General features: G+C 41.8%; 1 protein-coding gene across 1 annotated transcript in view; it reads right to left on the minus strand.

Moving 5' to 3' along the window:
* ccdc102a (coiled-coil domain containing 102A) overlaps positions 1-15,788 on the minus strand; it is a 68,170-nt gene extending 52,382 nt beyond the window's left edge. Inside the window, exon 1 of the mRNA XM_034140946.1 lies at positions 15,658-15,788. The gene's annotated coding sequence lies outside the window, so the exon portion shown is untranslated. The remainder of the gene's footprint in view (positions 1-15,657) is intronic.
* Between the last annotated feature and the right edge of the window lie 1,011 nt (positions 15,789-16,799).

Here is a 16,799-nt window from a genome sequence, read left to right on the forward strand (position 1 = left end):
ACATTCCCTCCAAGAATAAAACACTGCCTACACTCACACTGTAGCTCTCATAAATGCTTCTGTTTTCAGTGTGATAACCCTTTATGCAACCTGTCAAACCTCAGGTTTATTAACAGTAGTTACACTGCTGAGTGTGTGACTTATATTCGACCACCAGTAGGCACAGTCACCACAAGACAACCGGCTAGGGCAGGGGTCTGCAACCTTTTGACCAAAAGAGCCAATTTGACCCCTTTTCCAACCATTTTTTTTTGTCTGAAGCCGCAAAACATATATAGCTTGATAGCTTATTTTTGAATTTATTAGTTATTACATTATATAAAACTGTTAACCTCTAATAAGAAACAAAGAACTCTTATAAGGAGAATAATAAAAAAATACACAGGCCTACTTTAAAGGGGACCTATCATGCAAAATGCACTTTTGTACGTCTTTTATACATGAATATGTGTCCCCGGTGTGTCAGGGAACTCACCAAGTGTCAGAAAACACAACCCTCTCTCTTTTCCTCCATACCCAAATCTCTAAAAACGGGGCTGCAACGGATCTGATACAGACTGATAGAGATTTGAAAATTCTCTGACGTCAGGAATGAGGAGCTCCGCCTATATGGCCAACTCTCCACCTATCAGGGGAATGTGGAGTTGGGCCACGGCCGGCCATTGCCGCTCGAAAGCGCTGGAGACGCTGTAGTACATTTGCCAGGCCTATAAGTGGCGCTGTAGTCTGCCACAAAAGCAGCAAAGAAGACTTCCCGCGCATGGTTGCCATGGTTGCCCTTCTGCTTATTCTCCGCTGTGGCTCTTTTTCTCCCTTCCTGAGGCAAGCATTTGCTCCGGCTGCTTTAATTCAATGCAATCCCTCCCCGTCGAGGCAAGCACTGTAATTCTCTCCGGTAGTCCACCAGCAGATGACAAACACCCACCTCTCCGCCTCTTCCAAGGAACGAGGGGACCGTGCGGCAGAGTTTCAGTTCGATTTTTTTCCGCCGGTCAACATGTCCGTTAAAGTTTCAAACTTCCGGACAAAATTAGAAAAGTGCCGGTCAAAGATCTTCTTTGTTATTTATTGAGCTTTAAAAGAAATGAATAATGACTCTATATAATCATATAAGAATAAAACACGGAGGACGGAGATCTCTTTTTCTCCCCCTCTTCTGACAGCCCAGCAGCTGATCTCAAAGCACGCTCCCCTCTCCTGCAGGGGGGCGTGGTCAGCTGCAGCTCATTTGCATTAAAGCTATGTCACAGAATCAGCCCTTGCAAAAACAGGGCTGGAAAAGAGCAAATAGAGCGAAATGAGGCATGGCTAAAATGCATGATCTGTTTGGTATTTTGAAAAAAAAAACTAAACAGACATGTTTTATATAGGTATGGCCCTACAATATATTGTTCAAATATAGCATGATAGGTCCACTTTAAAATAAATTAAACACAGCACTTGGGGAGTCCTCTGCACATTTGAAGGAAAGAAAATACAATTAAAATTGACCCACTTATAAATAAAACATATAGCTGCACCCTAAAAAGAGTTAAACTGATTGAATTATGACTGAAGATCGTCAGCTGTCTTCCTCTTCCGTGTTTTTCCTCCAGTACGTAAAGGCTGCAGCACCTTTGACAACTCCTCTCCACATATCAAACATACCGGTAAACCAGCATCGTTTGCTGTGAAAGCAGATAACTCTAACCACGCAGAATTAAAGCCTCTGTGTTCCTCCGATACTTTTCTTTTCTTTGATTTATCCATAGTTCGCTCATCGAGCCGGGGGTCAGGTTATTCGCCTGCAAGAAAAGGTGCTGGTGCTGGACCGTAGCAGGATGTGACGCATATTTTAGTTGACCTAATTAAAACCGTTTTGTTTTGTATTTATGTGTCACAGTATCACCTCAAAATACAAGATACGAAACATTTTCAACCGTGCAACAAAATATAAATAGTCCTACAAATACTTTCATTTTATTTCCTTCTTATTTTTTGTCTAAGCTCAAGGGAGCCAGAGTAGAGGGCTTAACCTGTTAAGCCCTGAGCCTGTTTTTCAGGTCTCAGGCTCGAAAATGACATTCCCAGAACAAATGACCATATCTTCCCTTCTAAAAGGGTTAAATTAATAATCTTTTTTCTCAAAGTAATGATAAACCTGTGAGTTGGATGTAGAAAAGTCAGAATCAAGATAGATGTTTTTTATTTTAAAGAAAATTCAGATTTTACATAGTAAAAAACTGTAAATTATAGTGTCCGTCCAAAAATTATTTTTTACTTATAGTGAAAACTACCCTTGGATGATGGGTTAGTAGACTAAAAGCTTTAGGAATCCAAAGTACAACATATAATAAGTGCCCTGTATCAAGATTGATGCAAAACAAGTGACATTTGACCTTTTTAGAGAGATTTAGCTAAAAGAAACCACTTCTGGGGTCATTTGGGTGGATTTTCCATATCTCTGGCCTCCCTTGCTCGATTTTGATGGTTGACACCTCTTTCTAGGGCTGTGCAATTAATCGTATTTTAATCGCAATTACAATTTTGGCCTGCCACAATTACGAAAACATAATCGAAAAAAACGATTATTTTGCTTTGCTAGGTTGTGACAGTGCACTGCAACATATTTGATCAAATGTATTTGTATTTATCATATTTATATATGTTTAGTAGCTTGTTGAAGTGCGCTACAAAATATTTGTTGATCTTGTTTATTGGTATTTATTATTTTGATATCATTTATTTAAATGTAGATATAAATGTATCATTTATTTTATTTATTTTTGTATTGGTTTTTCAGTTGAATTATATGTTCAGGGAAATCAACAGTTAAAAAGATACTGTTCAAATTATTATTTGTATTTAAAAGTTCAATAAATGGATGTTTTCAAAGTCATGAATAATCGTATTTAAATGTGGGGTAGGTAATTTTGGAGAAGCTAACTCGAGTGCGCTAAAATTTGAAAATACACAGCCGGAAAAAAATCTGCCACTTCCTTACAGAGCCCCTCCTCCAACACACACGAACGCGCACATGACCAATGAGGGCACGAGATAAGCTTGTGCACAGATGGAAGGCTGACAGGCAGGTAGGCCATCCAGTTATTTTAGCCAGGCCGGCTAAAATGATTGGTCGTGCTTTTTACAGTACTACGGCTTCCACAGATTAATTCTTTTTATGGATTTTTGGTCAAAGCACTTAATATATTCATTGCTATCGGGATGTTAAGAGCATTCCATGGAATATAACAAAAAGTGTATCTCGAGCAGGTTTCTCAAACTTACCTACCCCACCTTTAATAATCGTGATATCAATTATTGACCAAAATAATCGTGATTATGATTTTTGCCATAATCGCACAGCCCTACCTCTTTCTGACCATTACGGGCCGTCTCCACAGCAGCGTTAAAAAATCTTGAAACGCTTCTGCCCATTCACTTTGAATGGGGTGACGTCACTTTCCCTCACTTTTCGCCGAAATGCTTTGTGGGCAGGCGAGCGGAGATTTTGAGGATTTTGAGGATTCAAAGTTGAACAATGTTCAACTTTTGAGGCTGAGGTGGAAGCGTCAGCCAATCAAATCCCGTGTACGCAAATCTGACAGTTCAAGCTCTAGCCAATCAAACGGCGTGTATGCTGGGAGAGACATACCGCAGATCATTTCCTCATATTCCAAAAAATGGAGGAGAAATTAGCGGTAGCGAATCAATCACCCGGTGCTTTATGACCAGACCTACCGGGATATAAACCGGAGGAGCCAGGCATGGAGGGAGGTGGCAGAGACAGTGGTAGGTTTTCGCCTGTTTTGGGGAGTTTATATCCAGTTTACTTCGGGCTTTTTTGCTTCGTATGTCCCGGGCGGGAGATTCATGTGATTGGTTGCTCGCAAAAAATCCTCAAGCTTCAGATACGCCCACCTCCAAGATTTTTTTAACGCTGCTGTGGAGACGGCCCGTTAGAGCCAATAGAATCGAAGGGGGAGTCCCCCACACACACACTCATTGTGAAAAGAAAAGGTGGGGGCTTCGCGCATGCAGTTTTGCATTAGAGTGAAGCTACATTCTAGCTCTGACACCTAGAAACGGAATAGCATGGATTATCCGTTTTATTGGTCATGGATTATTAGAAATCATTTCAAAGGGACACAGACACATTGGATTAACCTATGGATTAACTTCAGCAGCGTTTTTATCGTTTTAATGCCATTGAAGACCACTTTGGAGAGACTACAGAGCCAAGGTAAAAATGTTAGCATTTTTAGCTACCTAGCATCACCTGTTTTGATGTCCGTTTTTGCTTATAACTAGGGATGTCCCGATCCGATCACGTGATCGGGGATCGGAGCCGATCACGTGATTTTCACGTGATCGGGGATCGGGAGAAAAAAATCGGGGATCGGATTTCTTTTTTTTTTTTTATAAAATATTTTTATACATTTTATTTAATGTTACAAAACAAAAATGACCATGTTCACGTCATAAAGTCATCCTGAGGCCTTAGTTTTGGATTAAAATTACACAACATCATGTATGTGTTGCTTCTTTTGGGCTTGTTTTCATAGACCTGGTTGCTTATTTCTCTCAAATCTGGCAACAGAGTGGGCGCAGTGTCTAATAGTAGCAGTAAGCTAACAAGAGGCTACGTTCAGCTGGTGACTCGGGAGTCGGGACAGAGAAAATGTCAGGAGTTTGGAAGTATTATAAAATTGAAAGCGAAGGCAGTGTAACAGCCAGATGCAATGTTTGCAAGGCGGAGGTTCCGCGTGGTGGAAAGAACAGAGCTACGTTCAACATGACCAATCTAATACAAACACCACCAACAACAACACGACGAGTACACAGCGGCCACTCAGGTAACGGCACTGAAACAACCGACACTTTCAGAGACTTTTAAAAGGAAAGAGAAACTACCCCAGAACAGTGAAAAGGCCAAAAAAATAACAGCCAAGATAGCTGAATTCATCGCGTTGGATGACCAGCCGTTATCTGTTACCTTTTTTTTCCTCTTAATGCATTGCATAAAGATCGGATCGGGAAAAATCGGTATCGGCAGATTGTCAAAATCAAATGATCGGAATCGGATCGGGAGCAAAAAAAGGTGATCGGGACATCCCTACTTATAACGTTGCGAATTCGTATAATTCAGTGATAATGTGGGTACCCATCGATTCTGTGTCACCTCACGATGTGAAACGATGTCATGGATGTAGAGAAGAGATAAATAATAAGGTTTTGTGAGTGATTTTCGGTGCAGTAAGGTGTTAGCATTGTTCGCTCGTCGCTAATTCAGAGGCTCAGGGTCCTTCTCAGGTCGATTAAATGGAATCCTTGCGTCCCTCACTTGCGTCGTTTCCCTGCGTTTAGTCCCTCCCACCAGGGAAGCATGGAGAGACACAAGGAAACCACGAGAAGCAGGGAAATGAGTTTTAAGAGCAATGGGACGTCCTTTCCTCCGGAGCGTCACGTGAAGCGACGTCCGTTTGTGATGACGCCGCACAGCTGTTCTTCTGACAGCAGCTCTGTCCCCGTTATTTTCACAAACACCCCCGCCTCTGTTAGTACACATTTACTGACACAAACATTTGTATCATCTGTTGTAGACCCAAATACATTAAATAAAATAAGAACTCATTCTCAAAAAAGATAAACGCCATTCTTAAAATGTATAAACGAACAATAGTTGGATTAATATTGATTAGAGTGCACAATAGAAATAAAATAATTCAGAGAAGAAAAAGAGATATGTTATCTATCAAAACCCAGTTAGATTAACATTCATTTGATTGCACACTTTGTTTGTGTGGATATGTAGCAAATTAACATGTTAAATAGCACTTAATGACTGACGGAATGGAAATGACAATAAATGAAAATGTAAAACGAAGAAGCGACCATGAAAATGTTTCCAATAAATGAATAAAATAATTTTTTTCCACTTTGTTGTTCAGATATATCACATATTTGTAACTGAATGATGCATTCATTGAAACAAAACACAGTATAAACTGAGGAGTGAGTCCCGTGAGTTTCATGTATTTTCTTCACTCCGCTGGTAAACTGCTCTCATGTCAAGAAGCAACAGATCAGTGCGAGGCGGTGGGGAGAGTATCTGAGGATTTCACCGGAGGATGGTCTGGTGGTTCCTCGGTTATAGCTCCTCCATTATCGCTCTTCGCTCCTCGATCCTCGGTCCTCCGGCAGAAATAAGAGCCATGGGACGCTACTCAAGATGGCGCAGACAAATCAACTTCTGGTGATACCGAGGACGGACGACCGAGGAAATGAAAATAGTCGACCTGAGAAGGAACCTCAGTGTTAGCATTGTGGGTTTTCTTTTGAAAAAAAAAAAAAAAAAGATCAGTTAGATGAGTTTCTTCCCGTTACATGGATATAAAACATTCATAGTTTATTAAATGAACATGCCCTCAGACACTGTTTCCTGCAAGATGTTGCGGCAGTGCCCCGGTACCGGGGTCTCTCGGGCTTAACAGGTTAAAGAGCCGCATGCGGCTTGGGAGCCGCGGGTTGCAGACCCCTGAGCTAGTCGACTACCCTACCACTTTTTAGACTCATTGATTAGTCATATCTGTATCTGAATCATGCAAAAGCACCTCTATGAATCTTTTGTTTACCACAGAGGATTACATTACATTTCATTTGGCTGATCTTTTATTAAAGTGTCTCTATAGAGGCAGATCACACACTGCTGGCCATGATTACAGGAACAACTTGAGGTTCTGTGTCTTTTTATCAGTCTCAACGACATGCAGACAATTCTTAATCATTGAATTCAGGTGTTTCATTCGGTCCCATTGCCACAGTTGTATAAAATCAAGCACCTAGACATGCAGTCTGCCTTTACAAACATTTATGAAAGAATGGGTCGTTCTAAAGGGCTCACTGATTTTATGGGGCCAGAAAAACTGTGAAATAGTACCCGCTAGCCAGAACTACGCCAAGTGGAAACGCAACCAAAAATTGGCCGTGCACGACACGGCACGCTTAAACCGCGCTATGCGCTGTAGTGGAAATGCGCCATAAGTTCCAGAAAAGCGGATTCTTAATGCTTCATCCTACCAAGTCATTTTGGACAATTCTATGCTTCCAACTTTGTAGAAACAGTTTGGGGAAGGCCCTTTTCTGTTCCAGCATGACTGAGCCCCACAAAGCAAGGTCCATAAAGGCATGGTTGGATGAGTTTGGTGTGGAAGAACTTGACTGTCCCCCACAGAGCCCTGACCCCCACCCCATTGAACACCTTTGGGATGAACTAGAATGGAGAGCCAGCCTCTCGTCCAACATCAGTGTCTGACCTCATAATGCTCTTCTGGATGAAAGGGCTTCCCACAGACAGACTCCAAAATCTTGTAGAAAGCCTTCCCAGAAGAGTGGAAGCTGTTAAGGCCCTGACACACCAGGCAGTCACCAGAGATCTCGCCGACACCCGACACCGACAGTTCCATCGACGAGTTCTCCTGCGTCTTGGCCGTGTGTCGCACTGGAAATCACCGCAAAGACTTCAGCCGAGCACGTACGAACTGCGCATGCGTGAGTGGCAATAACTCTCCTTACCAGCAGGCGGCGGTAGTGTGTATTCGTCATTCAAAATAGGCAACAACCGGAAGACAGAGAAGAAGAACAGACTGATATAAACAAACAAATAGCGTGTGCGTTCCATTTTCACTCTCGTCCATCGAAAACATGTTTTAGAATATAAAAATACATGCATGATGAAATGAGCACATAAAGTGCAGACATACTATAAAATCACAGTTAATAGACCTGCATCTGATGATCGCAGTGTTCTGGCGGGTGTGTAGTTTATTGAGTCAGCAATGTAATAATGGCCACTTCTTGCTAAATTTACGATGAGATGAAAAACCGGACTTGACCAAACAAATCACGGAGCTCTCAGCAGAGGACAGCCGGGGACGCTCCCGCCGATATCAGAGATGTCCCTGCTATGTGTGGGAGGTAAGAGAGGACATTTAAGGGCTATGTTTGATGTCTTTTAAGTATCACCTGCTGGTGTTTAGCTGCTGTCCTGTGCCTTCTTAAATCGTTTGTTTACGTCCCTCACTTCCGTTTCGCGTCTCATTTGCTAGCTGAACAGCTGATCAGAGTGGTTTCTTGGCCCGATAGCTTGTGTCCGACAAATGGCCGATTCAACATGTTGAATCGGCCGGGTGTCGACCGTGAAAGGCCAAATAAGGCGTGTCACAGCCGAGGGTTCGGGACACACCAAATTGACTTTGGGCGACAAGGAACCCGTTGTCGCCAGACAACGCAAGACGGCCGATTTCGGCCTGGTGTGTCAGGGGCTTTATAGCTGCAAAGGGGGGACCAACTTCATATTAATGCCTAAGAGTTTGGTATGGGATGTCATAAAAGCTCCTGTAGGTGGTCCAATACTTTTGACTATATAATGTAACTCTCTATCTAATACAGATACATTTCAATAAAATTGTAATCTTTCTCTTTCATCTCACTTTCCATGTGAAATATCCAAAACTGGTGCATCTTTGTGTTTATGCTAGCTTAAACTGATCGAGATCAGGCATTACAGTTGGCTTTAGTTTGTCTAGGATGCATCTACACACCCCATGATGACACAAACTTGACCTTTGTGAACTTTGTGAGGCCTGTCAGTCACTGAGCAGGAGAGAAAAGCTTAGAGTGAAGCAGGAGGGGAGGGGGGAGAGGCAGACAGAGAGGGCAGAGCGTGTGAACCGAGAGTTTAAGAAAACAAAAGGAAAGGAGCAAGGTAGAAGGGAGATGCTGAGAGGAGGGCAAACAGTGGGAGGAATGTGTTTAAGCAGCCGGGGTTACTGAAGGTACACAGCTGCTCACTGCATCAGACCAGTGATACAGTCCTCAAGAGTCCATTAGAAAGCTGCAGTTCAGTTTTACTTTTATTTGTTTCATACATATATGCAAATACCTAAAGGTTAAGCCCCCCATCACTGGATGGAAGAACAAACTTAAAATCTTTGCAAAATCACTCCATCAAATGAAGGCAAGAAACGCACAGAAACATTTCTCTTTAATTGACTTTCTTGAATTTGTTTTTGTTTCTTTTAAAGACGAAACTGTTTATTAAAACATTTTCTATACTATATTTGCACCATTTAACCTCTTCTACACCGCACCCCCGATATCGGGGGGAAAAACGCGTCATCTGAGGAAACAGTGTCTGAGGGCATCTTAATATTTAATAAACTATGAATGTTTTATATCCATGTAACGGGAAGAAACTCATCTAACTGATCATTTAAAAAATCCAAAAAAAAACACAATGCTAACGCTGAGCCTCTGAATTAGCAACGAGCGAAAAATGCTAACAGATTACTGCACCGAAATTCACTCACAAAACCTTATTATTTATCTTTTCTCCACATTCATGACATCGTTTCACATCGTGAGGTGACACCGAATCGAACGGTACATACATTATCACTCAATGATACGAACTTGCGACTTTATAAACAAAAACAGACATCAAAACATGTGGCGCTAGGTAGCTAAAAACACTAACATGGCTTACCTGTGTCGTAGTCTGGTCAAAAGTGGTCTTCAATGGCATTAAAACGATAAAAACGCTGCTGAAGTTAATCCATAGGTTAATCCAATGTGTCTGTGTCCCTTTGAAATGATTTCTGATAATCCATAAGCATTAAAACTGCTTTTCCGTTCCAGATGTCAGAGCTAGAGCATAGGTTCGCTCTGATGCAAAACTGCATGCGCGAAGCCCCCACCTTTTTTCGTACCATGTGTGTGAGTGGGGAGACTCCCCTTCGATTCTATTGGCTCTAACGGTCAGAAAGAGATGTCAATCACCAAAATCGACCAATGGGTTCCAGAGAAACGGTAAAACCCCCATGTCCACCCAAATCACCTCAGAGGTGGAGTTTATTTTGCTAAACCTCTCTAAAAAGGTCAAATGTCACTTGTTTTGCATCAATCTTGATACAGGGTACTTATTATATGTTGTACTTTGGATTCCTAAACTTTTAGTCTACCTTACCATCATCCAAGGGTAGTTTTCACTATAAGTAAAAAATAATTTTTGGACGGACACTATAATTTACAGTTTTTTACTATGTTCAATCTGAATTTTCTTTAAAATAAAAAACATCTATATTGATTCTGACTTTTCTACATCCAACTCACAGGTTTATCATTACTTTGAGAAAAAAGATTATTAATTTAACCCTTTTAGAAGGGAAGATATAGTCATTTGTTCTGGGAATGTCATTTTCGAGCCTGAGACCTGAAAAACAGGCTCAGTGCTTAACAGGTTAATCTTATTGACTGGAAAATGATTGCCTTAACGGTTTGTAAAGGACTCTTGATTAATAATGTTTTTAAAAAGTAATAAAAAAGTTGGCATTTGACCACTTTCAGTTAGCTTGTTTCAAATTCAACGGTTGTTTGAACATTTTGGTTAGATGCGTGAAATAAGACCACAACACAAGCTGAGGAGATTTTGACATACTGTCCCCACTGATGTTCCAAAATCCAATTGAATAATCCCATTTCTTTTTATCAAGGGAGTCCTTGCCAAGCTAACTTCTGGGTTGGCCTACAAAAATACATCATCACTGCATCACTGTATTTGGTCTTATTGTAAGTGAAATACACTTCCTCCCCGCGCAGACAAACAGTCAGGCAGACGGAGATAAGGGCTGGGACAGAATGATGTGGAGGCTTGGACACTCGGCTGCTCTGGTTTGGCCTGAGCTTCAGAGACGAATGAGAGGATGTTGATATTCCACACAGGAAGACTGACAAACAAAAGGTCTGCTGGACGCACAGGGGACACAGACCTTTTGGAGAGAACAAACCATACCAAATCCTTTCACACAGCTGTCATTTTATGAAGTGGCTCATTAGCTCACACAAATAAAATAATGTACTAGTAATAGTCTACCCTGAAGAAACCCAGATTTTTATACAAACTCATTTTATGAGATGATCAATAATCCATCGCCTTTAAACATGTGTGTTGAAGAGAGAATCTCTACCCTAAACACACACACACAGATTCTGGTGTCTGAACCAGGAGCACATGGCTGCTGTTCTGTCTTTTGCCTTCAGAAACTCTTTGTTTCCATGACAACCACCAGTATGCATGACTGAGTGTGTGTGTGTGTGTGTGTGTGTGTGTGTGTGTGTGTGTGTGTGTGTGTGTGTGTGTGTGTGTGTGTGTGTGTGTGTGTATTTGGGTAGAGACGGAGGGATTCTCTCTTCAACACACAGGGCCGATAAGTCACACTGAGTTGAGTGGAATGGAGGAAAGGAGTGTGTGAGGATGATGATGGAGGCGGAGATGAAGAGGGAGTGCAGACGAAGCAGCTGAACAGATGGTCTGTCTGCTGTCTGAACCTCAGGACACTTTAATGACATGCAGGAAGACACATGCAGGGACAGCACTGAGAACCTCAATATCCAGATTTATTACACGGCTTAGTCGAATAATCGATTTTGATTGGTCAATTTGGACATTCAGAGGTTGTGAATACCCGATAACACACCGCTGCTAAGCATAACATCACTGTTGCTAAGGAGGACTAAGGGAGAGAAAGAAAACAGGTTACAAGTTGGACGTCAGATAAATCATCAGAAGACAAATAGACAGGAAGTAAACACTAACAGGAACACGGTATGGGCTCGGCAGTGTTTAAGGGCTTGTTAGTGGAACTGTGATCAGACTTGGACAGTTGCATCGATTAGTTCATTTCAAGTTACGTTGTTGTTGTGGCAGTACCAGCCGTTGGTACGCCGTGGAACAGTTTTTTTTTCTGAACGGAAGCAATACAATCATTTTTAAGCCAATAAAATCATTTTCAATTCAATCCTATTTTTTTTTATGAACGGTAGCTGCAGATTATCCCTTACTTAATCTACATTAAAGTCCAAGGTTTTGTCTTGACCAGGTAACAGAGGCGCTGCCTTCATACCAAAATGCAGATTTTCCCCGTAACATTTTAAAGTGCTGCCAGAAAACAATATTTCTGTTCTTCAAAAACTGTATAATATCTCGAAAAATATGAAACTCGTGTCAAATGGACCGCCGGACGGCAGAGACAGCTTTGTTTTTACGGAGCTCCAAATAAATAGGGGATGGATGTGCGGTCGGTCTGCTGGACGAGTGGCAGGCAGCAGGCTTACACTGAAACTGATTTCTGAATCAGATCATTTCTTTTACTGTCCTCTTTTCTGTAGAGGAAGTAAAGAAACCGTAACTCTGGATTTATTTGTTGTTTGAGGTGCAATATGAGTCAGCAGCTTTAAGACATGAAGAAACTATTGCTTTGCTCTGATGTATTAATTTTGGGCATAAGTGACGTTAGCGCCCTCAAACTAGAAACTAGAAAAAACCCTGAAGTCTATTCCACCTGCCTGCATACAGTTAACTGGTGTTGTAGTACTCGAGACCACTTTTTAACGGTCTTGGTCTTGTCTCAGAATCGACTGCATTTGGTCTTGGTCTTGTCTCGGTCTAGGACCTATAGGTCTCGAGATTTTATGTCAAGACCACGGCTGTTGCTGGGGATGTGATTGGATGTTAAACGCCCTGTTAAAAAAATTCAACCAATAACGTGACTACGAATCTCTGCCCTCATGCACCACAACATGACACTGGTCTATACTGGCTGCTACACTCAAACAATCTTGCAGTGAAGATGTGTGTGTGTGTGTGTGTGTGTGTGTGTGTGTGTGTGTGTGTGTGTGGCTTACAGGGCCTTTACTGACCACAAACTCCTGAGTGTGTGTGTGAGAGAGAATGTGTGTGTGTGTGTGTGTGTGTGTGTGTGTGGTGTGTGTGTGGTGTGTGTGTGTGTGTGTGTGTGTGTGTGTGTGTGTGTGTGTGTGTGTGTGTTAAAGGGTTTTCCTTCATCCTGCGTTTGTCTAAAAAGGTGGTTCCTGGTTGGTTAGTTTTTTGTTTGTTGCTTAGACCTATATACCATAACATTTGTTTTATATTATGTTCTTATTATGTTACTGTTTTTATATGAAAATAATAACTTTTTGAATAAATATGATGAAGTTGAATTTATATCTTGTATCTTATCTTTTTATGATGATGTTGATCTTTCAGATGAAATTGACTATGGTATCTTACACATGGTATTGTAGGTGTATCGTGTAGTGATGGATTCACAGTAGTCTGGTTCTTGGTCTTGGTCTTGGTCTTGACTTGGTCTCGACCTCTTAAAGTCTTGGTCTCGTCTTGGTCTTGCTACTCTCTGGTCTTGGTAATGTCTTGGTCTCGGATAAGGTGGTCTCGACTACAAGACTACAGTTAACATATGGGTGTTTTGTACCTCCGGATGCTCAGATTATTTTCCTTTCCTTCATGTGGTTTTGATATGATTCAGTGTCTCTTCAGTGTGGGGAGCAGGGGATTTGGATGGTCAAACCTTCAGTGTCTCTTTCTCTGCATGTGTCCATAAAGTCCACGGCAGAGAGTGAAAGTGCTGGAGCGAGGGAAGCAGCTTTAAATGAAAACTAGCAGCAGTTTTGTTGATAACAACTAGAGATCAACAGTCTTCAGCTGTGCTAACTCAGCGGGCTTAAGACCACCCACAATATTTTGCCAAAGAAATAAAAAACAAATGTTTTTCTCCTGCTGCTGGAACGCAGCACACAAACATAAAATCTGTTAATGTGGGAGTCCTTGGGATGAAGTGGTCTGAAGTGGGAGGTGGGGGTACATTTTTGTAATTATTTAGGGGTTCTTGGGGCTTTAGTGTAGTAGTCTCTTTCAGCCCAAACATTACAAGGCCTGACACCTGGATTCCACTGGGTCCGTCTGCGCCGCGCCATGCACAGAGACGCAAGGCGTTGAATAGCGCCGGGCAGGAAGTGGAACGGCCAGAGCATCCGGTCAATCCCCAAAATAAACTAATTTTGCCAACACAGTCTCACTCCCTGATAGTCCAATAGCGACGCTTGGTCAGGGTCCTTTGGCGTGCAGTTGTGACGCGCCGAGTCTCCTTCAGCTTCATAAACAGACGCAAAGAGCTTTTAACTGATTGCAATGTTTTCCCATCGGCAGCGGTATTTGACGCTCATGGAAGCACCGCATCCGTTCATGTCGGCGGCAGTTAAAGGCAATGTGAGCGTCCATTCCCATTGGATAACGGAGAATGTTACACCCGGAAATAAGTATTCTCCTTACTGTCGATTGATTTTACAGTGATATCTGCACTACTCATCAACTCAAAAACACCAGATTATCCTTGTTAATTGCACAACATTTTGTGTTTTTCCCCTTCGACTCTGAGAAACAAATAGTTGTATCGGAGTTTAGGATGGCCGAAGACACTACACTACCCATAATCCTCAGCTATCGTTTGAGACTACACCATGCGCTTTGCTCGACAAACCCTGTGATTAGTCCTCAAGCTCTGTGATTGGATGTTGGAGTGGCAGTGCGCAAAGTTTACGCCGAGCGTCAAACAGCACTTTTGAAATGGAATGAAACCCATCGACGGCACACTATCCAAAACTTGGTATTTTGGCTTGACAAATAAATTCATTAATTGATTAATCAAATCACTGAATAATTACATTAAATTATGATTTGATCTTCGACATACGGTTTCAGCTCTAATGTGAGAAGGACACTGACATAACCCTGTTGGATCACTCCTGACTTACTATGGTAAATCATTGAATCACTGCTCGACACTGTTAAGGGAATTTCCAATCCCCTTTGTTTAGGGCCAGGAATAGTTTGGAAATGTTCAATACTAGCGCCTGGTGATGCCGGACGTTTAATCAAATACAAAAATCACTGAATGGAGTTTGATAGAATTGAATTCATCCTCTGTTTCCCCTGACCAATTGATTGGCTTTAAACTTTGCAAGTCTGTAGTCCAAGCAACATGCTCAAAATACTGAAATACGTAATGAGAACACAAGCTTTATAGTATTTATATGATATACGTTTAACTGGTATACCCAATCTATATTCCATTTTAATCGTTTTTTTATCATTGTTTTATTTGATGGTGCTTTTCTGACAATTGATCTTCTTTAACTGTGTTTATGCCGACACCATTTACACCAAGGAAATCCCTCGTTTGCTAATAAACATGAATCTGATTCTGACATTAATGTGGAAAAAAAAAAACTTTCTCGAACACTTCATATATTTCTCTGCAGAATAAGGCAGCTGAGAATATATATATATATATATATATATATATATATATATATATATATATATATAATATATATATATACATACATATATACACACACATGTACAGACACACGTGATTTCTGGAGAAGTCCTTCTGCCCAGTCGGAGCTGGGACTGAGTTTCACTATACAGGCTACTCTCTGGAACAGTTTTACATCTACTAAAACAAGTCAGACGTTTGAAAAAGTCCATGAGCATAGGAACAAGCTGTGTGAACTTCACGGAGACTTCAACAGTCCAAACTCGTGTCTCTGTAGTTTGTATGTGAGGACCAGGAGACATCACGGACAAAGCAGCAAAGTAATTAAACCTTCAATGCACTCTGTATGTCTATTATTTGGTGACTGATACTCCAAAAGCCGATGAAAATTATTGGCGTCATTTGACACCAGTGTGTCTCAAAGCAGTGGACTCAGTCAAACTATCAGCCGCTATAACAACAAAAGCAGGGCAGAACGTACCGTGAAGGGAGCCCCGGTGAACACCGCTGTTATCCCCGCCTGGTACAGTATATTTATCCCGGTATAGCAGCTGAGGCTTTCCTTTTTCTGACCAAACCCCGGTGTGGTAGATGTTCTCTTTCTGCCGTTTTTTCTCTCTGGTCTGGATGGAAAACGTCGTCCTCACTTGGGAGAGAAAACGGGCGGGTCTCGAGCCTTTGAACAACGCGTCCGACCAATCGGCGGCCGATCTAAAAACAATATTCTGCTGTGAGACAATCGGATTCTGTCTCCAACACACAGACGTGTGCTCATTGGCTGGCTAAGTGGAGACCTCCCAGTTGAAATGACTACAGCACCGGGAGAAGAGCTGTGGAATGTGATGCCTCCGGCTCCTATCACTTCACCTCCAGCTGTGGAACAAAGCGCCACGGATCTTCACTCGAGGTTCCGGGGACCTGCCCTTTGGTCAAGCGTGTGCAAAAAAAATGTTTTGGTAATTAATCATTATTACACATTTGTAAGGATATATTCTACAAATGTGTAATAATGGAAGCTATGATCGTTTATGAACGCCTGTATCACACAACTATCAATAATACAAATCAAATTCTGAATTTTAAACATGTTTGTTTTTGTAAAATAAAAAATGAAGTGTTATTATTCTATATCAATAATCACACATTTAGAACATAATATGTCTTCATGTCAACTTCCTAAAGTCAACAGGAAGATCAGTTAAAATGTGTTGTTTTGTCAGACCAGCAGTGCAAAAACACTGGGGTCTTCCAATATTGGAAAACAGAGAACATCAGCTTTCTCACATTGGACAAGCTTGAACTTTACAATTGTTCCATAACAAAGCAACACACACATGCACAGGGCCGGCCCTAGACTTTTGGGGGCCCTAAGCGAGCTTTGGCTTGTGGGCCCCCCTCACTCTAGCGCGTTCTCACTACACACAACACGGAACCAACTTTTGTCTTATGATGTTAGCATAAGCACACACAGGGGTGTCGCCTGGACCTGAAAACATTCGGGGCTTAGCCCGCAGTGGCGGCGGCGCTACAGTGGAATATTCTACTGCAACACTCCCCACACGCACACACACAGTACACTCGCGACTGTTACAATGAAGGCTCGATAATCAGCTCACGGCATAT

The sequence above is a fragment of the Trematomus bernacchii genome, unplaced genomic scaffold (assembly GCF_902827165.1).
Source record: "Trematomus bernacchii unplaced genomic scaffold, fTreBer1.1, whole genome shotgun sequence".
NCBI lineage: Eukaryota > Metazoa > Chordata > Actinopteri > Perciformes > Nototheniidae > Trematomus > Trematomus bernacchii.